The 24,530-nt window shown below is 31.0% G+C and overlaps 1 long non-coding RNA gene across 1 annotated transcript in view; it reads right to left on the bottom strand.

Moving 5' to 3' along the window:
- Positions 1–22,919: 22,919 nt before the first annotated feature.
- Positions 22,920–24,530, bottom strand: part of LOC146999527 (uncharacterized) — a 99,008-nt gene continuing 97,397 nt past the window's right edge. The window contains exon 3 of the long non-coding RNA XR_015044125.1: positions 22,920–23,358. This is a non-coding gene — a long non-coding RNA (uncharacterized LOC146999527). The remainder of the gene's footprint in view (positions 23,359–24,530) is intronic.

Below are 24,530 nucleotides of genomic sequence, written 5' to 3'. Positions count from 1 at the left end.
GTTGATTAAATATAGAATAAGTCGCGTGACTGATAACTTGGAATTAATACGGCAACCTGAAAATCGTTAACCTAGAAGCAGTGGTTTCAGACTGGCGGCCCGAGAATATATTCACCGTAAATTAATTAGCATTACTATGACAAAAGTATGAAGAAATGTTTAACAATTTAATGGTTTGGAATGTAATTTCACATTATTTTCATTCCCAAAAACGGACGTGCGTTGCGCCACAGAAAATCTACTAACAGAACTAATTAAGTATTCGTAAACTGTAATATAAGTCTTATTCAAAGATTTAAAGATAAAAATTTGATAAACATTTATTAGTACTTGTTAAAAGATAAATGTCCTTAGTAATTACGAATTTTTGCAACAAGAATAGACACATTGTTTGAGAGTACATTTACATGTGTACTGATTTTTTTTTCCTCCTTAGTTAAAAATTTATAAATCTACGAAAAGAACTAGACTGCCGATGAATGTGTAGGATTCGTGATGAAGATAATTTCCAGAATTTTCCTCCAAGGTTCCAAACTATTTGAAAATCGCAACGCCAAGAGATATAACTGAAGGTGTAGTAAGAAATAAAGAAGCTTATAGTTATTTGCATAAAAATATGCATTTTTCCTGTATGCGCCATAGAAAAATATAATAAACAAAAGCACGGGAATAAGTTGTCATAATATATTTTCAACTTTTATCCCTCTTGGAAAGTTTTCGTACATTTGCTTTTAAGTTAAAAGTGAATTATATAGTGGTTACTTTAATATCTTATAATTAATTGTATAAATATCAGTTAAAATTTTTAACATTTAGCTGTCAATGAGTTTGAAATACAAACTAGGACAAACAGAAATTTCTTACAAATACCAGCCGTTAGATTTCTGTCAAAAAATAAATATAAATTCGAATTTTGTTTCTTCGCGTCATTTTGATATGTAAGTTTGGGCAGTAATTTCTTTTTATTTTAGTCAAAAAATTTTGTTTTGTTAATAATAAGAATAATTTATTTTTGTTTTAATTTATTATTATTATTGCTGTTGATGCCCATCATCTACTTTCAGATTATGGATTTGGCCAGCGTGCAATTTGAACCACTGATCTAGATCAGTGCTCCGCAACCGGTGTGCCGCGGCACACTGGTGTGCCATGAGTAGGATATAGGTGTGCCGCAATCAAATACATGTATTTGACATTTTGCAATTTTTTATCATGTATTTAATACACAATGATATTTTTTTTTCCTTAATAATGTCTATTTTAAATGTTTTTATATATTTCACTGTTGTGTGGTTGTGTGTGTGATTGTAAGTGTGTCAGCATTTGAATTTTTTCGGCACTTCCTTGATAACTCGGAACTCTTTGGTGTGCCACGAAATTCCAGAAAGATTTTTTGTGCGTCGCAGGTGAGAAAAGGTTGCGGAGTGCTGATCTAGATCATCTCTTCATTAACAAGGGATCTGCAAAATGCTACAAGGAATTCCACACAGTATGTTATGTATACGCAGTACTCAGCAGAGTATACACAGTAAGAGGTTAGCAACATCCTGCTGCAACTTTTACAGATACTTAAAATTGTGAAACAGGAAGGAAACTCATTTCGAGAAAGCCAAGTTAACTTTAGCTATGATATTCACCTGAATTATACAGCTTATTCAGCAGTGTAGGAGAGATACCACTATCGTCAAAATTCAATTATGACAAAGCACGCAAGGAAGTATCTTAAAGCCATTACCTCCACGGAAAGCCAAGATCGTCTGGATTAGTGAATGGTTGTCTTAGAGAAATTTAATTCTACAGTGATAATTGTTTGAAATGACTGCTCACAATTTCAGATGATTCGTTTGTTACTTGGCGATGCTCTCTTACAGAAGTGATATATGTATCATCGATATCTGTTTATATTTTAAGAAAAACTGACCACTTTTAGGGGTGGTCTTCTACGGAAGATTATCAGCATGATATGTTTTATAGTGTTAATGTTTTATAGTGTTACTACAAAATAGACTAACTCTCTGGAAGGCAATAACTCATATTTTTAAATACTGTGATCTTCCGTAGGAGTGGTTGCCTTAGAGAGATGACGTTGGGTACTGTTTTTTTTTTTTTTTTTTTTTTTTTTTTTTTTTTTTTTTTTTTGCATGTTCTCAGAAATAATGGCCATTTATGGATATGATCTTCAAGAAAAGAATTAACTACAGAATAACGTTAATTCTGATACTATATACAAGTACAGCACCATTCTCGCAAATTTCCTTTCTCTTTATGTGTTTTTTAAATCGCTAAATGAAAAGAAAGTGTAGTCATAATTATTTCAGTTAGTGATGGTTAAGGTTTCTGAATAATGAGACTACATAATTGCCTTTGGACGAACTGTGGGAACTTGAAGCTAGACGTAGTTACGATTGATGTAACAGCTTCATATAGCTGCCCTAGACGAAAGCATCAGACGGAATGAATGATGTTCTGCATGGTAATATCTGTGATTAATGTGATTCATATGATAATAGCTGAAACAGCTGTTAACTTGAAGATGCTTATCGGCAGTTTTTTTTTATGAGTCTTTTTTATTGTAATTGGTACTACACAGGCGCGGTCTCATTTCTATTTCTTCTGTTTATACTGGAATTCTTTATAAACGTTTCGGAAACTTCCCAGATACAGATTTTGATAGAAAATAGTTAAAGGTCAACAAGAATTTGCATTTCGTTTCATCCTGTTGTGGGGGATGGAGGAGGTTCGGATATTTCTCCTCCTCCCTTCACAGTTTTGATAACAGTAATAATAATAATAAAAATTTTTCTAAAATAAGCTTTTATTTAAACTTTATAAAATCATTAATGAGCTAAAATGAGAAAAAGCAATTTATCATGCAGTTTAATGGGAACAAAAGATTTAAGAATTTTCTTTACGAAATTCGGTAGTTTTCCATTGAAGAGACACCATTTGACATCAGCTTGTGTGTGTTATTTTAACGGAAAAGTAACGAAAATTCATCTACAGATTTGTATCACGAATAATAAAAGCATGGGGCGCCTTTGATAAATTTATGAAGCTAATGGCTTATTTGCATTATCAAAAGTATAAATAAGGCATGAAGCTAATGGCTTATTTATACTTTTGATAATGCAATTCAAGTAATCGATTTCGTTATTTAGGCGACCACGCTTATATTACTCTCATATAAAATTATAGATAAATTCTGTAGAGAGTATTATTTAGTTTCTTATTGCCCTGAAGCTATATGATAAATTATTTTCATCCTTTTAGTCCATTAATGGTTTTCTGGGCGTACTTTATGCCCACTTATAAAAACGTACTTTATGAAATCTCTTCTTCCCTTCTGATTTTTTTAAGTTATTATTATTTTTTAAAATATTTGTCTTTTTAGTCTCAACAACACATTACTCATTTGAAAAATCAGATTTTAAACAATGAATAATCCCTCTTTTTCATCTTATAATTCTGTTTCGGAGAACGATCGCAAAAATCCTGCGATTTTGCCAAACAATCAGAAATCCCATTAAAATCTCATTTAAAGAAAAGCCAAATATCAAAAGAAAGAATCTCATATAAGGAAAATAATGTGACGCAATAACAGCATAACCTTGAAACTATGTTTTTCAGCAATGCCAAAAGAGGAAGCGATATTTCCCCTTCTGTTTTACATATATATGTAAGATATAACAAAATACGATAGCTGCTTTAAGAATAATTGGCGACCTTAAAATTAACGAGTCTAGATTTTATGTTCTTCCCCTAAATTCATCTGTTCTCCCAAATTCGAGATATTTCCATGCTACATAACAACCTGAAATTAACCAGTCATAGCTTAGAGTACTTTCTGCATCATATTTAGTATAAATACTCCTGGCACAACTACGTCATTCCTTTCCCTAGCTTTCACCCTGCAAAGAACTCTGCTCTGCTTATGCTGTCCTGTCCAAAATGTTTACGTCGTACCTTTAAAAACCAATTACATATAACTTATCGTATTTCATTATGATTGGATAAATATCTACTAAAATTGTTTTATACGCATGAAAATAAAGATTGGAAATTCTTCAAGCTGAAGTATGTTTACTCCGTCATCATAGCTTTTACCTTCAGCTACTACTGTTTTCTCAGCCATGACGAATATCGAAAGCTGTTAAAAGTTCCAGTGTTTTCTTCTACGCATTAAATTATGCCATATTTTTTTAATGTGAAAAATCGCCCAGTTTATACCTTTTTTTCATTCTTTTAATTTTTTTAAAGAAAAAATTTTGCGAAGAGTTTAGTTTATAAATGAATGAAAAGTTAAAAATTTTGTAACGGCTACAATTTTAGATGTCAAAATTTTAAAATCATCGACTAATCAATCTAATATATAAATATCAAGGGATTTTCAAAATTTTGAAAAAAGAAAAAGTCAGATATCTCATTAAAATTTTACATAAATTTTCCTAAGAGACTTTTTTTTACTTCTCTAACCGATGGTGCAAACAATATTTCTAAATTTTTTTTAATTTGTTCTTCGTTAAACGAAAATATGTGCTAAAAATTGTTTCAACATTTGAAAAAAAATCACTCCACAGCATTGAAGTATTATCATCCACAAGCGGTGTGTGTACAAAATACGAACTCGACAGCTTCAAAGAACTGTTTTTGTGGAAGTCAACAAATGAAATATCCCCAAAGCGAAGATTCCCAGAAATATTTCGTTTGATGTGCAATAACGGATAGCTTTAAGATCTGTTAATGGTTTTAATCATTTCCCTGACTATACAAATTTGGCACTTGAGAATTTCAGTCATCACCTTTAAAAATATCATCACACCAAAGACTATAAATAAGCATCGATACCTCCACAAAAGACCGGAATCATCTGAATTCTGAATGGTCCTTTTAACGCAAGTTCACCGTGCTTGCGTAAGGTGAAGTCTTCGTTTGATTGGACACGATTTTGACAGCATTTCGAAACTAAATAAATAAATCAGTGAGACGTAACAATGAAATTAAGAGGGATAGTGAACCTTCTGCAGGTTGCAGATTACTCGAATTTGACAACGCTCACGAATTTGTCTGGAGGACTTTCTTAGGGAAATTCACTCGTATTCACACTGCACATGGGGAAAACAACACGTTTAATGAGTCTGTTTGCTTAGGTTTGAACCCACATCGAAATACGAGCAGTCAGCAGTCTTTAACCACTCAGCCACTGGAGCGAATCTTATTGCATATGGTTTCTCATAATTTTGGTTGTCTGAGAGTGTAGAGATGACGGTCAATACTGATATTTATTTTCATTCTCAGAAATAACAGCTTCTTTCAGAAGTTATCACCGTAGAAAAGTTGTTTCTAAAAGAACATCTATAGTGAACATGCCAAGAGATACATAGGAAAAGAAGGACTTCATATGAAAGTACAAACTCTTTTTTTTAATCTCCTTTTCTTATTAATTAAATTTAAATCTTTCATTTGTACTTTTTATGATTTCTGATAATGTGAAAAACTGTTCCTCTGTTATTAAATAATATCCAAACCATGGTTTTGAAAGCAAAACTAATTTAGTTGTAATTTGTTGAAAGAGGCAAAACTCCTCTAAAAACGAAGTAATGACCAATACGCCCATGGCAGAGAAAATGAAAACTTAAGTTTCATATATTTCACAGAAATTCATTCCAAACATGAGCAACAAGTTTTTTTTTTTTTTTTTTTTTTTTTTTTTTCCCTAGAATGAGAAATAGAAAATTTCTCGAGAGAGAAAGCTTTTCTCTCCCCTTTCCTCTCTTTCTCAAGATGAAACTAGAATTCAATCCTTCAAGAAATACAGCAGAAATAAACAAACAAATAAATAAGTCTGATGTTCTCTGAAATAGGTTTCTTATTTCAAAAAGTTTTTTTAATAAAAGTAAAATTAATAAGCAGTTCAAGGTTTTGAAAGAAGCCTGCTAACGAATGGCAAGATTAAATTAGCGCTGAGAAAATAAATGCAGAGAATATGCCGCAACTGAATGCATTTAAATAAAATCTCTCCTTGCCGATTCACAAGAGGCGATGAATTTATTGCATACTTGAAAAAAAATATCATTTAGAATTTTAAGTTTTAAACGAATATATTCTTCCAGCAATGCTTTTGTATTGAGTTTGATGTGTTTAGCAATTCAAGTTCACCGTCAAAAACATTCTTTTCTTTTCTTCCCCTCCCTCCAAGTACTAATTACCGGTTCTAAAAATGGATTATTATGCAAGAAAAGAACCGATAACATAGCGGCAGTTTAATTTGCATTTTAACAAGTGAAACATCAGTTGAACTTTAAATGATGTGTGGTTTTTTTTTGCCAATATCAAGAAATATTTTTTTTTTCCTGCTTTTTCTTCTTTTATGAATTATTCATACTAAATTGGTCTAGGTATATTTTTAGACTATGCATTTTTTAAAAAAGAAAAGTAGTTTGAAACTTCAGATTAATCTTAATAAATGAAAATAATACTTATCTTTGTCAATTCGTAAAACTCTTTATTGCTTAATAAAATAAAAACTCAATTTTAAAAAATAAAATTTCAGTTTTGAATGTATTGGCATTTCTTTCTCTGTTTCTTTTTTGAATACATGATGTCGTAAATGTAAACAGTAAAAGTAAAAAATTCAAACTATTAAAAATATGATTCGTTTGAAAAAAAAAAGATTACATTTTCAATAAAATTTTAAAAAGCTATACGTATAGAGTAGGTTGCAATTGATGTATTATAAGGCATTCTTCCGCCTTCGTGGTGTGGTGGTCTGCACCTGGTCCTGCACTGGGCGCGTATTCCAGGGGTCCGCGGTTCGATTGCCGGCGAAGGCGGTCGCTCACTTTTCATTTCTTCCTGTTCCAAAAAAAAATCCTAATGTCTCTACAGTATTACTAATAAATTTCATTGCTATCATTAGGTTTTATTTCTGATGCAAACGATTTTTTGCACAAGAACTAGAGTTCAAGTTTAAAATTAATATATAATGTGACATTAGAAAGATTATGAATTAAAGATCTTAGGCTGCGACGTATAACAACAACCTGTATTCAAATAGTTCTGCTTCCAAATTATTTGGTAGTTCAATTTCAGTCTACCGCAATAAAAATTGTCACTAGTCACATGACTTAACTGTTTTAACTGTCACATAACTGTTTAAAAGCTTTTCAATTCATATGAAAGTTATGTTTACGCTATGTATGTTGTAGCATGCAAAATACCTGATGAATCCTGTCACTTTCATATTATCTGTACGTTCGCTGAAGCAGAACTTTGAATTTCTATCGAGCGCTTCCCCTCCCCCGTTAATAATATTTGTCTAATGCAAGAAATTTAATTCTTGCCACGTGACTTTGTTTCTTACATTTGTCTTGCAGGTCGGCATGTCTTCCCTCTTTTAATTTAAGTTTAGATACTTTCGAATAGTTCTTTCAATTGAGATACATGTGTAGAAATAATTTCAACAAAACTTTAATTAAAAACAATAAAACATTAACAGATTATTGGATTATTAGAATTATGGCAAAGTTAACGAAAGTTATTTCCCTGAACGAAAGGATGCTTGCGGGGAAATTTTTAATGAAAGGATGCTGATACTCATGGTTAGAAGTTAGTTACTCATGGTCACAAAAACATCCAACAGTCAGCCTGTTTCTTGAGATCTGAACACAGATCGAAATACCAGTGTTCAGAAGTCTTATTGCTTAATCACTTGTAAGCGTGGGTGGAAGGAGTAAAAGCACCGATGTGCTGAGTCAATGCAGAATTGCCACAATATTAAAAAAATTTCGAGCAAAGCGATAAAACAAATGTGTGATACTGATTCACTCTGGGCAACCGAGGGAAACGAAATGTATCTTAGTGCTGGCATATTAAATAGAAATAAAATAAATAAAATAAATAAAAATAATAATAATAAATCTGAAGGACTCCGATTTTAACGGTTACCCAAAAGTGTTTGTTAAGGTTTTTCTGCGCTCTCGTTGAGCTCGCAGTCTATTAGTCTATAGCTGCACTCATTTTTGCTAAGCCTTTTTTTTTTTTTTTTTTTCCCCTTTGTCTTTTTAGTTTTATTTTTAAGCACCATTTTCTTAGTACTATTTACCCCATATACAACTCAAAGACAAAACTGTAAACATTTTAAAAGCAGCATGTGTTTAGAATTCCCAATGAAGTATGAAGTGTTGGCATATATTTCTCTCTCTATCTTTTTTTTTTTTTTTTTTCAGTCTTTTCTTAGTTTATCATACCAATGCACAGTTTCCTTAATAAGATTGCTCACAAAGTTTTATTATTATTATTATTAACGTTTTATGTGTTAAATTTATTAATTCAATATCATGTTCTTCGCACTTACACCACATAACATTCAGTTGAGTAGCAAAATCACAAAATATTTAAAAACAGAATATCTTTAGAATTTCTAATATACAGTCTACCGCTCTGGAGATAATAATGTTTTTACCCGTACAGTGTTGCCATTGCTCGCTTTCAAATTATTGAATTTGTTAAAAATCATTAACGGTTTACAAAATATGATTATAAAATTCGAAATTCAAAATTCATGCTTCTAGGTGCATATATCCGAGTGGAGGACTACGTTATTCAGAAGTTGATGCTCATTGATACCGTCGTTTTTTCACAGTGTGAGAAACAGATATACATTCATGCAAATTCTTCTTAATTTAATTTCTCTAGAAGTAAATTAAAAGAAATGCAAGGCGATAATATTTGGTGAAAACAATTTTAAAAGTACACTGTACTGGCTTTGAAACACTGTACGGGAAAAAAAAAAAAAAATAAAAAATATCTCCAGCGAGCGATACTCTGTATCGGGAAATTCTAAAAATATGCTCTTCTAAAACTAATTTGCGATATTGTTGTTGAACTGAATTTTATAGTTTGAGTACGTAGAACGTGATATTTAATAAATAAAAGTAACACACAAAACGTTAAAAAAACGCCTCTTTGAACGAAATTTAAAATCTAAAAACTTTCAGATTTTTTAAATTTATTTTTATCATTATTATTTTTATTTAAATGTTTTTATACATTTATCAGATAAATACGAATTATTTTTCAGTTTAATATTTGAGAAAACTGAAAGGGCAACATCGTATTTGAGGCTCGGTTTTGACAATACTAAAATGCTAGCTTTGCTTAGAATTGCTTTGAAAGCAATATGAGTAGACTGCTCAAAAACGAAAATTTTAGAGTGCTGTGAATATATGAGACAGATTATGTAAATAACAGATTAATTCATGTTAAACAGTGGCTGTTTTTATTATTAAGAAGCTAAATTTCTCCTTTCAAAATGTCATCATCTGGGCGTTTGAAGAAGTGAAATTTTTTACGTTCTTTTTGAACTATCAGATGATTACCATTTACATTATTTGCTTTATTTTCATTAATTCCCGGATGCATCTTTGATGCCAGTTATCTTATGATAACTATTTGAAGCTTGGTGCGTTCATCTCGTTTTCCCAGCGACTAAAATCTTGTGAAACCGCATTAATTTTTTCATTCGGCTGTCATATTTGTCAACGATTTATAGGTTGACTTCAGTCCAAAACGTCTTATCATACCGAAAACGCCAGAGGTGGGTATTCGTTATCTCGGCTTTGCCACACTCGTAAGATACGTTTCGAATTCTGCGCATGTTGCGCTGGTGTTTTTTTTTTTTTTTTTAATTTTTATTTATTTATTTATTTATTATTATTATTCCGAGAACGCAATTTGCGCCCACAGAATGTCAATGCCATCCGGTCTTCTTTTTGGTTGGTTGAGCATCACAACGCCTACAGGTGGCTTGCCCGATTGATGCATTTTGAAATAAGGCGCGGATGTCCGTTGTTTTGGCAGCTTTCATGTACAAAGGTGTTGCATCCCAGAGGCCATCAACTCTCAATAACTAAAATGTAAAGAAAAAATTAATTTTATTGCTTCACTGCTGAGAAGGTTATAAAAACATTTCGCAGCAATAAACTATAATAATAAGTAATCAGTATTTCTGAGAATGTAAACTAACACTGATATCGAACGTCAACTTTCCAATGCGGCCTCCTGCGCGGAATCGTCCAGAACCAACCGTGCGTGATCGCGTTAGGAAGATATTTATTTGTTTTTGCTGTTGCAAAAACGGTTTCACTGAAATTTTGAAGTAGCTATGCAGATCTTAGTGGTGATATTTCTGTCTATAAATATTATAAAAAAAATGTTTCATGAGAATATGTATATCATTTATAGAAATTTTGTTAATCAATCAATTCGCATTTGAAATAATTATGAAGTTAATCGATTTACATTTAAAGAATGATTTTTTTAAATTTTATTATTATTATTATTATTACTATTTTCTTTGACCGAAATAGCATAATTTATACTTCCTTGAACTAAACTTGATTTAAGATCCCTTGAACTGAACTTCATTTACGATTCCTTGAACTGAACTTAATTTACAGCTCTGCTTAGATAGCGATCATGTCTTACAGAATGTAAATGCTAAATCCTTTAAAACAGTACTCTCAAACTGCATTCTAGCCGAATGCACGATATATAGGCCAGATTATTTTTTTTTTAACAAAATGAAAAATATTTAAAATAAATTCTTAATTTCGCTTATTAAATATTTATCAAAACATACATAAACTGCAATAATAATATCTCAAAGGACAAAAATTCAAATTTATATTTATTTTCTAATCTGAAATGTAAAGTTTAGTATCTGCAAGCCATTTTTATTAATTACAGTTTGTAATTAAAAAATATTGGCACCTAAATATTACATTCCTAGAGTGGAAATTCTTTCAAATAATTCTAAGATGCTTAATTAATCATTCAATATATTACTTTAATTTAAACTAAAATAAATAAATAAAATAAAAAAGCCCCCCCCGCCAAAAAAATCTGAAAGGTTTCAGATTTTAAATTACGTCCAAAGGGGCGTTTTTTTAACGTTTTGTGTGTTACTTTTATTTATTAAATATCATATTCTTTGCACTTAAAGCATAAAATTCAGTTCAGTAGCAATGTCGCAAAATAATTTTAAAATGAGCCTATCCTTAGAATTTCCGATACACAGTTCCGCGCCCGCTGGAGATAAAAAAGGTTTTTTTTCCGCCGTAGAGTGTTGCCATTGTTCGCTTTTAAATCGTTTAATTTGTTACTCAAAAATTCGTTAAAGTTTTACAAAATATGAAATCGATAATAAAACAAATTCTAAATTTCAAATTTGGTCTTCCGCATGCCCATATTCATAGGAGGATTACATCATTCAAAATTCGATGGCTCTATGTACCATTGTTTTATCACAATACGAGAAATAGACATACATTTATGCAGATTTTTTATTATTTAATTTCTTCAAATATAATGTAAGACTCTTGGTGGCAACATTTGGTCGCAACAGTTTGAAAAGTGAAAACGGACATTTATAGTGATTCAGCGCAAAATCGCAAAACGAAAACAATAGTCCTTCAGGTAGAAAGCCCCTTTCGACTAATAAATTATTAAAATAATACCTTTATTTATTAAAAGTATGTTCTTCACACTTAAACCATAAAATTCAGTTCAACAGCAATATAGCAAAATAATTTTAAAATGAGCATATCTTTAGAATTTCCGATACACAGACTCGCGCGCGGGAAATAAAAAAAAAATTTTCGTACAGTGTTGCCATTGCTCGCTTTGAAATCGTTGAGTTAATTAATCAAAAATTCATTAAAGTGTTACAAAATTTAAAATAGATAATAAAGCAAATCCAAAATTCAAAATTCGGTCTTCCAAGTGCCCATGTTCTGTTAGAAAACTGCGTTATTCAAAATTTGATAGCTCTAGTTACTGTTGTTTTTTTCACAATGCGAAAAGCATTCATGCAGGTTCTTCATTATTTAGTTTCTTTAAATATAGTACATGGCGATAACATTTGGTGGCGACAATTTGAAAAGTGAATCGACGCAAAATGCCGTTTTGAGATTAATAGTTCTTCTGGACCAACAAATTACGAAAACTAACTTTCTAGGTTTTCAGAGAACATTTACTAAGTGGAACAAAGCTTGAGAATAAATAATAACCTAATCAAAAATTCGTAACAGAGTTTATTTATTTTTTGAAAAGTATGAATAAAAATTGATAAAATCCGTATCTTTAAATCTTTGAATAAGATTTATATCACACTGAATTAATTAGCTCTGTTGCTCTGTTTGTAGATTTCCGCATACTTTATTCATGTGTATTTTTAATGGAACTGAAAATGATATAAACTCAGACTTTAAATTATTAAAATCATTGCAATATCGTATTAGCATAACAGAAATGTTTTACTGACTTAGAACATTCAACACAATGCATGATAATAATTCAAATTTATTGGATATTTAATGCACATATAAAACTACTTGATTGAAAATAATGATAGTTGTTAGGATCTAATTTTACTTTTTGAGGAAATATGTCTAAAGGGAGAAATCATAGTACACGGGGCATTCATTGTATTTTAATTATTAAGTTGACTTATTCCGAAAAGGTTATTTTTACTTATTCGATTTTAGAAATCAACGTACAACATTAAAATACAATGAACACTCTCATCACGATCGCCTAGAAAATGATCAGCTAAGACAATCGCTTGTAATTCTGAAACTTGAACTTCAAAACCTAGATAAACTTTACCTACCTAAATCACCTTCCTGTTGCAGGAGTAAAAAGTAATGACAGAAAAACATGTGCCTAAGCGACAGCAACAGACAAAATATTGGGGAAGATTCTAGCTAAATAATAATAATAAAAAAATAACTATTGGAGTAATAACGAAAAAAGGTAGGAAATAATTTATTGAAAAGTTGGTGATAAAGAAGGATTAGAATTGGGATCATTAACCATAACCGGAATTTTGGCTACACAAAATTTGAAAATAGAATGGTGGTAAAAAATTACGATTTCCATTGGCGAAAAAAGTTTTCACCATCATTTTATTCCTTGCTTTCATCTATTAACAGTTCTTTAAACAAATTCCGTTATCTGTACTTTACTGTAGAAGGTACATCATACACCGTTCGTGTCTTTTCCTGCGAGTTGAGGCTACATCCCAATAATACATGTTTATTTATTTATTTATTTTTTATTTATATATATATTATCATCAGAAGAAATATTGGAAATAAAGTGAAATCTTTCTAAGACCATTTCTCACGATTCCACCATTTGATGTTCTGTGGTTGCCTCAGAAAGGTGACTTTTGATTCTGATGTTGTTTATTTATTGCTTGCAGGAATATTGATCACTTTCAGGAACGATCGTTTTTAGGGAAGCGGTCATCACGAGAGGGTTGCGCTGTACTATCAGTAGACATACTATTCAAAACCATATAATTGTATGAAAAATTCTCTCTATCTCAATATTGACTAAAACGGAATGTTTCAAATTAATATCTTTTGGTAAACATTGATTGAAATTAACTTTATCTGCAGTGCGTAATAAAATTAAAATGTTCTTGAAGGCGCGATCCCATGAAAGAACGTCGTAAACTTCTAATGCACTTTCGGATGACGTTTGCCATCTAAGTTCTAATAATACATATTGCATTTTACATTTATATATTCTGCTAATATCAAATTATATTTACGGGTGAAATTATTGTAATATAATAGAATTAAAAACCGCCAATGTTTACAAATGTATGCAGTTCCTTTCTGGAAATTTTTTTACCCTTCTTTTTTCATATCTGAGCTTGAAGGGTATTTGAAGGGCACCGAAGGGCATCCTCTCCCATATAACCTTTCCCCGTTTCCCTCATCGGAGGGGCAGGAAAAGGAAGAACAGATGTTTTTAACCCTTCGGAGATGGAGAATTCTTTATTTTGTTATTAATATTTTTTCTTTGCCCTCTGCAGCTTTTTAAACTGCCTCTCTTCGGAGGAACAGGTTCTTCTTTTCCAAGTTGGGGAAGGGAGAGAAGAGGATAACAGTCCGGGGTCAAACTAAGGTCATCATAAACCACTGAGGATCAGGATATTTTTCTTGCGAGTTAAGAAGTTTCAAGTAATGCACTGCTGTTTTTCAGGTAAAGTGAGGCAAAGTGATGCAGTTTGAAACTTTTAACATGCGATTAGTAAATGCCTTAGCTGTTTGCTTCTTTTAGTGAAACATTAAAAAGTAATACGCAGCTACAAAATTGAAATGATTTTCAGTTCGTTGTCATTAAATAATTTTTGAGAACAAAATTGTTTAATCAAAAGGTATTCCTAAAGATGACTTCAAATGCTTGAAAAGTAAACTATTGAAGAGTAACGGAAGTCCTACTTTTATTAAATCAACACAACAAGCAAATTCATGAACAGAGTACAGTTTCATGTAGCTCTTTAATCTCTAAAATTATCAAAAGTGATCTTCAGGTAACATAAATAAAACCAACCATATTCATCAGAAATTTTCAGATTAAAACTCAAAGAGTCTCAGGATCAAAAACTAAAAGATTTTTTTAAGCTAAATCACCGTTTACGAAACCCCTAATTGAAAACCAAGTCCATGTAAGCTCAACAGCTGACTTTTATATAATATTTCTCTACCTTAAAAGTACGTAGTATTTACTGCCTTACGTACAACAAAGACGCCGCCAAACGTAGAATTCCGTTCCGGTAAGAATTATGGTGTTTTGCGTGATTTTCGAAAACAGTGTGAAGATAGCTCGCCAGATACGCCACTTTTTTCGCCAGACACCTTAAATGTCATACTTTTTTTTAAAAAAGAAATCGCCTATGAAAATTCTCTTCAATGCAAAATCAAATGAAATTTTACTCTTTTATAACACAGACGAAAATATTTTCATATGGCCTGCAGGTTTTTGGCAAAGACTCTTTTATAACGTAATATTCTGATGTAATATTAACGTTAGAGAATTAAAAAAATTAAAAAAGTTATTAAATTTTGTTTCCACATTTGGTACCTTATTAGGGTTAGCACTCCAGCATTAGTCCAGCCAGCCCACGCTTAAATTCGCCTGTGCGTAATATTAAATGATAGTTAATACGTATATACAAAACTGATTAATAAAGAATTTAAATTGTTTATAATATTGACATTAATATGAGCAGTAGTCTCTTAATAATGCTCTCAAACTGTGCAAGGACCACTAGCGGTCGAGCGGTAAACTCGCTGAACACTGGTAGTTCCGTCTTGCATTCGATTCCACTCGAATGGGCTGGTTACATGAGCGTTTTCGTGGTTTTCCCCATGTGTAACGTCTATACGAGACAGTTCTCTTAGAAAGTCCTCCACGAAGGCATCTGTCCCCTAGACAGATGTCTCAGTGTGCGACGAAGGCACCTGTTCCCTAGACAGATAGTCCCAGTCCCAATAAAAACAGGCATTCAAAACTTAGTTAGTTAGAAATACGAGAAAAATGGATTATTTAAAAATATAATAAACTCTTTCGTGGTTTTTCCGAGCGTAACATGAATACAAGCCAAATTCCCTTAGAAGCTCTTCCACAATGACAGTAACGTCGCTGAACACTGGTAGTTCGGTTCGAAGTTCAAACGGGCTGGCTGCATGGGCGTTTTCGCGGTTTTCCCCATGTGTAACGTGTATACCAGCCAGTTTCCCTTAGAAAGTCCTCCACGAAGGCATCCCTCCCTTAAGGCTGATAGCCCTCGAGTGCTTTGGCGTATTATAATAAAACCAAACCAAATCAAATCCACAATGGCATCCCTTCCTTCAAGAAGATAGCTTTTGCCTACTTTGCTAATCTAAACAATTCAACCAGCTCGCTGCGACCATCTCCGAAAGTGATCAGTATTTCGGAGAATATGAAAAGACGTCGGTATAGGACATCCCTTCTCCAATACAGCCACCTTCACAGAAGTCATTTTGAACAGTGGATGGTCGTGTTAGAGAGGGCTAAATATATAATTTCCCACTTAAATACCTAGAGATAATAAAAATTTAAACAAATTTAAATTTAAATTTTAACAAACACGTATAAAAGTAAAAAAGCAAATTTAAAGCCAAAATTAAAAAAGCAAATTTAAAGCGAAAAAAATTTAAAAAAAAAATATTTGAAAAAATGTGTAAACATATAAAAGATTTAATTCTCGAACTAATCTACAATATCATTTAAATTCAGAAGCATAAGCAAATCAAGTGCAAAAACAATCCATGAAAATAAACTCACTAACTTAGCAAATTAAAATTAATCCAAACAATTTTTTTAAAAATGCATAAGTGAATGACTGTTGAGCAGGCAGGAGACAGACTTATCAAGTGGAAGTTGCCTCCAAACCTAACTCTCCAATCATTGAATTCGTGTTTCGTCATTCATGCAGGCAAGGGTAAAAGTCAAAACCAAAAATAAAAAGTGAAGAATGTTCAAAAAGAAATACCGATAAAGTGGTACCCTTAGAAATTAGCATTTAAGAATTAAAGTTCTAAAAGGAAAATACTAATGAAGTCTTTTGAGAAACAAGCAAGTAATGTCAAGTATTAAATTAAACTTTTTTTAAAATTAAATTTTTAATTAATTAATTCTTTATAAAAAATTAATCTAGAAATCAATATATTTTAGAAATCCTTGTCTACAGAAACCTCCCCGACACAAATATGCATATCAATAAAAAGAACCATATAAACCAATAAGAAACAAAAAGAACTAATTCCCAATTTTTAAAAAACAAATATATACTTAAAAATATAATTTCATATCTAGAAAATACTTAAATACTACATAAAAAAAATTAAAAAAAAAATACTTAAAGCAAGTAAATAGTAAGTTTTAATTCTAACTTACCTACTATATGAGCATTGGGGTAAGCAAAAGTAAGTGCGTTCTTCAAATTAATTATATAGATGGCGCTTATGTAGGTAAAGTTGAGTGCCAAGCTGCTATCTTTGTTATATTAAAAATTTTTTCCAAACATTAATTAAAATATAAAAAAATAAATATAGAAAAAATTAAATTAAAAATTAAAAATTCTAAAGGTATGTAATTCAAGTTTTAATTTTAACGATCAATTATTTAGGGAGTTAAGCCAAGTTTGCTGGAAGTAAAATAGAGTAAAGTGATATTGTGAATTAAGAAATGTAAACTGTTTGTAATGTGAAATGTGTGTTCTGTTGAAAAATTGTGTAAATATTGTTATGCAAATAATTAAAGTAATGAAGTAAAAATGAAATGTTTTAAAATTCAAGTTTTAAAGCAGAATTTAAAATGTCTAAAAATTTTCAAAAATTTTTTGAAACGAAGTCCTTAAAAAAAACCTCCAAAAAATTCCCTGAAAATTCTCAAAAATTCCTTAAAGAAGTTAAATTTAATGAAAGAAAATATTGTAAGTTTAATGAGCTTGATTTCAATTGGTATACCAAAATTGGTGTACCAAAATTAAATAATACTAAATACTGGTTAAAGTATGGAAAATTAGAAGAAGAAGATTAAAATCTTCACTCAATTCGGGCTATAATTGAGACTTTTGAAAAGAGTTGGCCCTTTAACAAAGATAGCAGCTTGGCACCCAACTTTACCTACATAAGCGCCATCTATATAATTAATTTGAAGAACACACTTACTTCTCTATAAAAATACTTTTGCTTACCCCAACGCTCATATAGTAGGTAAGTTAGAATTAAAACTTACTATTTACTTGCTTTAAGTATTTAATTTTTTTTTTTTTTTTTTTTTTTTTTTTATGTAGTATTTAAGTATTTTCTAGATATGAAATTATATTTTTAAGTATATATTTGTTTTTAAAAATTGTGAATTAGTTCTTTTTGTTTCTTATTGGTTTATATGGATTATGTATTGTTCTTTTTTAGTTTCTTTTTACTGATATGCATATTCGTGTCGGGGAGGTTTCTGTAGACAACGGTTTCTAAAATACATTGGTTTCTAGATTAATTTTTATAAAGAATTAATTTTTTTTAATTTAATTTTTTTAAAAAAAGTTAAGACTTTACTTGCTTGTTTCTCAAAAGACTTCATTAGCATTTTCCTTTTAGAACTTTAATTCTTAAATGCTAATTTCTAAGGGTACCACTTTAATGGTATTTCTCTTTGGACATTCTTCACTTTTTACTTTTGGTTTTGACTTTTACCCTTGCCTGCATGAATGACGAAACACGAATTGAATGATTGGAGAGTTAGGTTTGGAGGCAACTTCCCCTTGATAAGTCTATCTCCTGCCTGCTCAACAGTCATTCACTTATGCATTTTTAAAAAAAATTGTTTGGATTAATTTTAATTTGCTAAGTTAGTGAATTTATTTTCATGGATTGGTTTTGCACTTGATTTGCTTATGCTTCTGAATTTAAACGATATTGTAGATTAGTTCGAGAATTAAATCTTTTATACGTTTACACATATATTTTTAAAAAATTTTTTTTGGCTTTAAATTTGCTTTTTTAATTTTGGCTTTAAATTTGCTTTTTTACTTTTATACGTGTTTGTTAAAATTTAAATTTAAATTTGTTTAAGTTTAAATTTCATTCCTTGAAGCAATGGCGCAAAGAATTATTTAATTTAATTTGTATTTAAATTAAATTTAATTAAATTCAATTTATTCTTATTAAACAATAGAGATAATAAAATATACACTTTTGTTAAGTTTAGTGGTAATGCACATTTTATGTTTTGAAAGATAAGCGCAGATAATAATAAGGTGAATTTAGAAATATAAGGAATCCTCTCGTAAGAATAACCTCTCTAAGACGACCACTTTTGACCAGTATTTCAAACATCGGTATAGGACATTACTTCTGTAATACGACCTCTTCCAGAGAAAAATTATCTCTATGTATGGTTGTCATAGAGACGATACCGTATCCTAGAATACACTGCAGTACTATTCCGTTTTTAAAAAAGGATTAATTCTTAAAGAAAGTTTTCAGTTAGAAGCTGTAAATAGTATATGGATTTAAAAGAATTCCTTTTAATATAAAACTTTTCGTGATAAAACTTGCGAAAGTGATTTAAATACCAGAGGTAAATCTAGCTAGAAAGTACCTAAAACAGCCATGGGGTATAAAATAATTTAGTCTTATCTTTTTAGCTCTTGGAAAAGATGTTATCGTCTTCTTCAAGCTTCAAGCATATCTATAGGAGACTTTTTCTCACACACTTGCTAAGTTTAAACTAAATAATAGAATTACTTTCTCCTCACGCAATTTTAGATAAAGCACACAATAAAAGGCATCAGTTGATACTTTGTAAACATGATGATTAGAAAAATTCGGTTGTTGACGCGCGGAGAAATAATTGTTAGATTCTGCTATTTCGTAACGAAGATTTTATCTGATAAGTACCTGGATTTAGCTGTTTTGTTCTAGTTTAAGGTTGTCTCATAAATCATCTAGAGTATTTTTATTGGGCTGATGCACGCTAGTTTGTATTTTTTCATCTGATGTGTCCCTTAGAAAAGTATAATATTAGAATATTGAAAGTCATGCGAGACAATTTTTTTTCTGTATCTTAAATATTTTTTTACATAAATTTAAAATGAATATGAAAATATACATACTTTTGTAAATTTCTACAAATATTTTTCTCCATTCAATTGCATTGTTGGTTTCGTTTGTTTATTGCTTCTATTTAGTTATTTGTTATATTATTAAGCAAAAATTTCAGCGTGTACTTTTGTGTAACTGAATCTATGAGCACATGTTTTGCATAAATATGTCTGATTATTTCTCATACAGAACTGTAGATTTTGTGATTATAAATCTAATAGTATTTAAATTAAGAAAATACTTCAGTTATTCGAGTAAAGGCATTTTCGAAGCTCTTGGAGCGATTTTATCCCGAAGCTTCCAGGAGCCCGTACTGTACCGTATAAATGTAACTCTGACTGCTTTGATTGCTAGCAGCAGTCCAACACTCGATAATCGCGGCATACAGAGAAAGTTGGAAGGTTGGAGTCAGTTGTTGATCAGTTTCCAGAAGAATTGCAATTCAAAAAGTATTAGGCCCACCGGCGGCCGAGCGGTAAAGTCGCTGAACACTGGTACTTCGGTCCGAGGTTCGAATCCCGCGAACGGGCTGGCTGCATGGGTGTTTTCGTGGTTTTCTCCATGTGTAACGTGTATACGAGCCAGTTCCCCTTAGAAAGTCCTCCACGAAGGCGTACCTCCCCTTAGGCAGATAGCCCTCGTGTGCTTTGCCATAATTAAATACACCACATCAAAAAGTATTAATTCTATTATGGAGTTTATTGTATGGGTAATATCAGGAGTTTACGATATTTCTTGTGTGTTACAGAGGATTTAGCTATTATCTGCGTTCTGCTTGAGTTATTTATATCTGTCTATATCGCTGCGGTTTATTATTGTTTATAATGTATTCTAAAAGTCTCCCTGCTTATCTGGAGTGTTTATTTAAAGAGACATCCATGAACTCATAGCTCACAACAGTATTTTCAAACCTAATATCCGTCTCTTGTTACATAGATATCATAACAACACAATTCATTAAACAGATAATTTAACTCTTTCTCTCTAAGACGGCACCTACAGTTCCAAGATCATTTTGTGAAGGTGTCGTCCTAGAGAGGTGATGCTCAATATTGATGTTTATTTGCATTCGGAAAAATATTAATCACTTTCAGAAATGCTATTAGAGGTGATTGGCATGAGAAGATTCTCATACTACTATAAAAATTATGATTTGGATATATTATAAACTAAGTGTTTTAAAAAATAGCTTATATTATTTAGATATACAGGCCAATCTTCCCATTAAAAGGCATTCACAGGATTAAGACTCGTTTTATGTATTAAGAGGGAGCGTCCGCTAATGGTATGGCATGGTGTTTCTAAAGTATGGGGATTCAGGAACTGTTACTAAGATTACTAAGAAGTATAGTGAGTCTTCTCATGACAGTCAAATCTAAAAGTAGCCAATATTTCTGAAAATAAAAAAATATTGGTATTAAACATCAACTTTCTAAAACGACTACCTCCTTAGAAGATTAAATCGACCTAAAATGTTGGGTGTTAGTTTTAGAGATGGTTCTCTCACTTTTTTTAAGTGATTACAGTAATTAAACTCACTTTTTTTAAGTGATTAAATCGACCTAAAATGTTGGGTGTTAGTTTTAGAGATGGTTCTCTCACTTTTTTTAAGTGATTACAGTTATAATTTGAAAATAAATATGAAATAATATATTTCATATAATTTGAAAGATATATTATAGAAAGTCGAATGACAGCACCTGAGAGCTCTCTCTTTGCAAATTTGCGTGAAAAATAAACTAAAGATCTCGCTATGCATTCAACAGAAACAGTTTTCAACCGGGGGGAGAGGAAGAATTTTTTTTAATAATAATTTCAGAATCCTTTTGAAAACAGATTTCATCCTGTATTTAAAAACGATATTCAAATACAGGAATGAAAAGAAAAGTAAGAACGTAAGGTACATGTAGATAATTAGAAAATTTTCTGTGTCTGAAAATTTTGCAGTTACCTTCATTTCTTATTTTCTATGCACTAATAATACTAGCACCTGTTTTAAAGCAATTACACTGCTAAGAGCTGCACTCGTATAACAGGGAAAATCTTACGTCTTGTAAATAACGGTAATAAGTTCAATTTTGGCCTCAGGCTTTATTTTTCATTTGAATAACTGAGCAGAATGTGACATCGGTGAATTAAATAGTATTTTAGGTATCAGTAAAAGTAAATGAATTAAATTATAATAAATAAGGATTATCTTTGTATTAATTAGCAATAAAAAACTGTAGAAAATTATTATTATTATTATTTCAATATGATTCATAATGTGGTGGTACTTAGTTTTACTTCGATGTTACGGTTCTCCAATACTTAAATTATATTCACTAAGGTGGCAACACTTTATAAAACTATAATACGATTTATTGTTCAATGTTACTTAATTTTACTTCCCCGTTATGGTTTTCCGGCTCTTACATTATATTCACTAAAGTGGCAACGCTTTATAAAACTATTATAATATCCTTTGTCATCGTGAAAGACATGGCCTGCTGCTTTAGAATAGACAGATCAGGAACATTTTCCCACCTGGCTTGTCTCGTAACCATGGTAATGAACGCTGTGGCAAATGGTTTTGAAATCCGTAATTATTTTATTTTCCCATTTCATTTGAGTTTAGTGCGTTTCACTTCTTAAACAGAATGAAGGCTCGAATGAAGGCAGATTTGAAATGAGGTGGGAAAAAATCGATCCTGTGCGGCGATGATGAAACGTATTATGATCGCAAGTGGGAGAGGATCGGAAAGATCTTGAAGTGCCTGTTTTAAAGCAACGGATTATAATGTTGTATGCTTTGATGTGTTATTTATTTTAATTAGTCTATTGAGAATTTTCAGATAATTTTTATACCAGCATTTATGTTAAGAAATTATTTAAAGAATTTTTTTTTTCTTTGTAACACTGACACCGAATTTATTCACTAAATATTCACTGTTAGAATCTGAAATGTCGCAAAAGTCTCCTAGCCTTACAGAATAGGAAGTTTTCACTTAAAATTTCTGAATAATCAGATGAGAGATGGGACCACGAGAGATAATTTAAAAACACTGAAGATGAAGATAACAGCCTAGAAAATATTGAAACGTGTGACATTTTATGATAAATTAGTAATATGTGCGTTACAAATGATAATGTTAGTGAAAATGACTATGTAACCTCTAAGCAATGACAGTCTCGTTTAGACTCTTCTGAAATCGTCTGAACAGTCTCGCTTAACTGCTCTCCAGATGTGCTTAATTATGGTAGATTAGACCGAAGGTAGAAAAAAAATGGTTTGTGAAAGTTACTTTCACTACGGACTCTGAATGTTTAATATATTCAATGAATACTAAATCAATAGGTCCTATAAATTATTTGGATTACTCTAATTCAGTATACATTATTCAAAAACCTATATTATTGACAAACAGAAGAATTTTTTACAAATAAAACATGTAAGCAAAATAATTTTAAATTTAATTTAAGCATTTTTCTTTCCTGATATAAAGTTAGCAGTTATTTATTTTTATTCACATAATTTATTATGTTTAGAGAAAGAAATATCTATGAATATAAATCTATTCAAAATACAAGCAGTGTAAGAGGATTAAATATTAGCAGTTAACATCAGTTTTATTACTGCAAGAAATATGAACACCCGCGTTAGCAAACGAAACTTTCATCTTCCAGATATTTCTCTTTATGAAGCCATTGATTTGGAGTTTTGCTGTTGATGTTATCTTAACGATTCGTTGAATGTTTTTCTCTTTCAAGTCTACTGCTAGCATTTGGATGTTACTTCTATACCTTTGCCAAGTTCTTGGAATCGCTCTAACTAATGCTTTCTTGATGATTTTCTGAAGTTCCTCGAGGTCATATAGAAACGAACGAAAAGCTGCAAAACACAAGAAAAAGAAAAGAAAAAAGAATCGTTCAAACGTTTTTTAAACAAAAACTGATAGATAAGTTGTTTGTGATAGTAATTCGTGATAGTTAAGTTGTTTGTAGCAACAATAAAGTATATTGTTGATAGTATATATTATTATCAGTATAAATGAACTTTCTCTTTCACACTCTTCCTCGAAGAAAAAGTTTACTCTTCTGTGGAGGTGGTCCATATTTTATTAAAGAAGAAAGAAAGTTTATCCAAAATGGCGCCGCCCCAAACGATTTAAATAAACAGATCGAATTTCCTAATTAAAATTTCTGAGCTGAAATTTTGTCATTCATTAAATCTTTGAAAGCTGATTTTATTCAATAATGTAACACGCTATTTCAATGATATCTGAAGGTTATATAACTTCGTAGCAATTCAATGACACATACAGGTCGTTTTAAACCCTTTCCTTTTCCCTTACGGAAAAACTAACCCCAGCTTTACTTTTTTTAATTTTTGTATTTTTATTCCCAACCCTTCCTTTGGGAAACCACCCCCGAACGCAGTGAATCAGTTTTAGTTTTCATTTTTATGTTCATGAAATTTTCGTTTTCCTTTTTTATATGAAGGGAAGCAAAGGGTGAGTTCACCTCAAACAGTCCCCGCAGATGAAGCTCGAAAGGGTCAAATGAAGGTCATTGCCTGCACATGTTAAAAGTCATTTCTTTCCTTATATATGTATTTGTTAAACTACAGATCGATCTATAATCTTTATCCTCAGGAACATAAAGTTATAGGCAATTGTTTATTATAATTAATAATTTATTTAAAATTGGGGGAAAAATTAAAAATTTAACTAACCAATTTTTAAAATATTTGTGAAGCTTAATTAGAAATAAGGCATTTGTTTGTCATTAATATTATATATGCTGCATACATTGTTTCCATTGATTAAACTGTTATATATCAGCTTATAAGTCTGTTGCGTCAGCTCTTATAGAGTGGAGATAGTGGATGGCTTTATGATAGAGATTTATACAGTAAGAGAGGCCAATAATTTACCTATCATTCGCTTCAGGTCATTGGAGAGAGTAGCTGAACTCAACTCGCAATTATATGAAACGAAACTGAAGACCAATGGATGTCTAGGCTCTTAACAGATGAATCCATAAAGTCCATTACCGCTACAG

Source organism: Stegodyphus dumicola, chromosome 1 (genome assembly GCF_044657685.1).
Source record: "Stegodyphus dumicola isolate Sdum_Otavi_A_Nest chromosome 1, ASM4465768v1".
Lineage (NCBI taxonomy): Eukaryota > Metazoa > Arthropoda > Arachnida > Araneae > Eresidae > Stegodyphus > Stegodyphus dumicola.
This window is presented reverse-complemented; position numbering and strand designations above follow the sequence as displayed.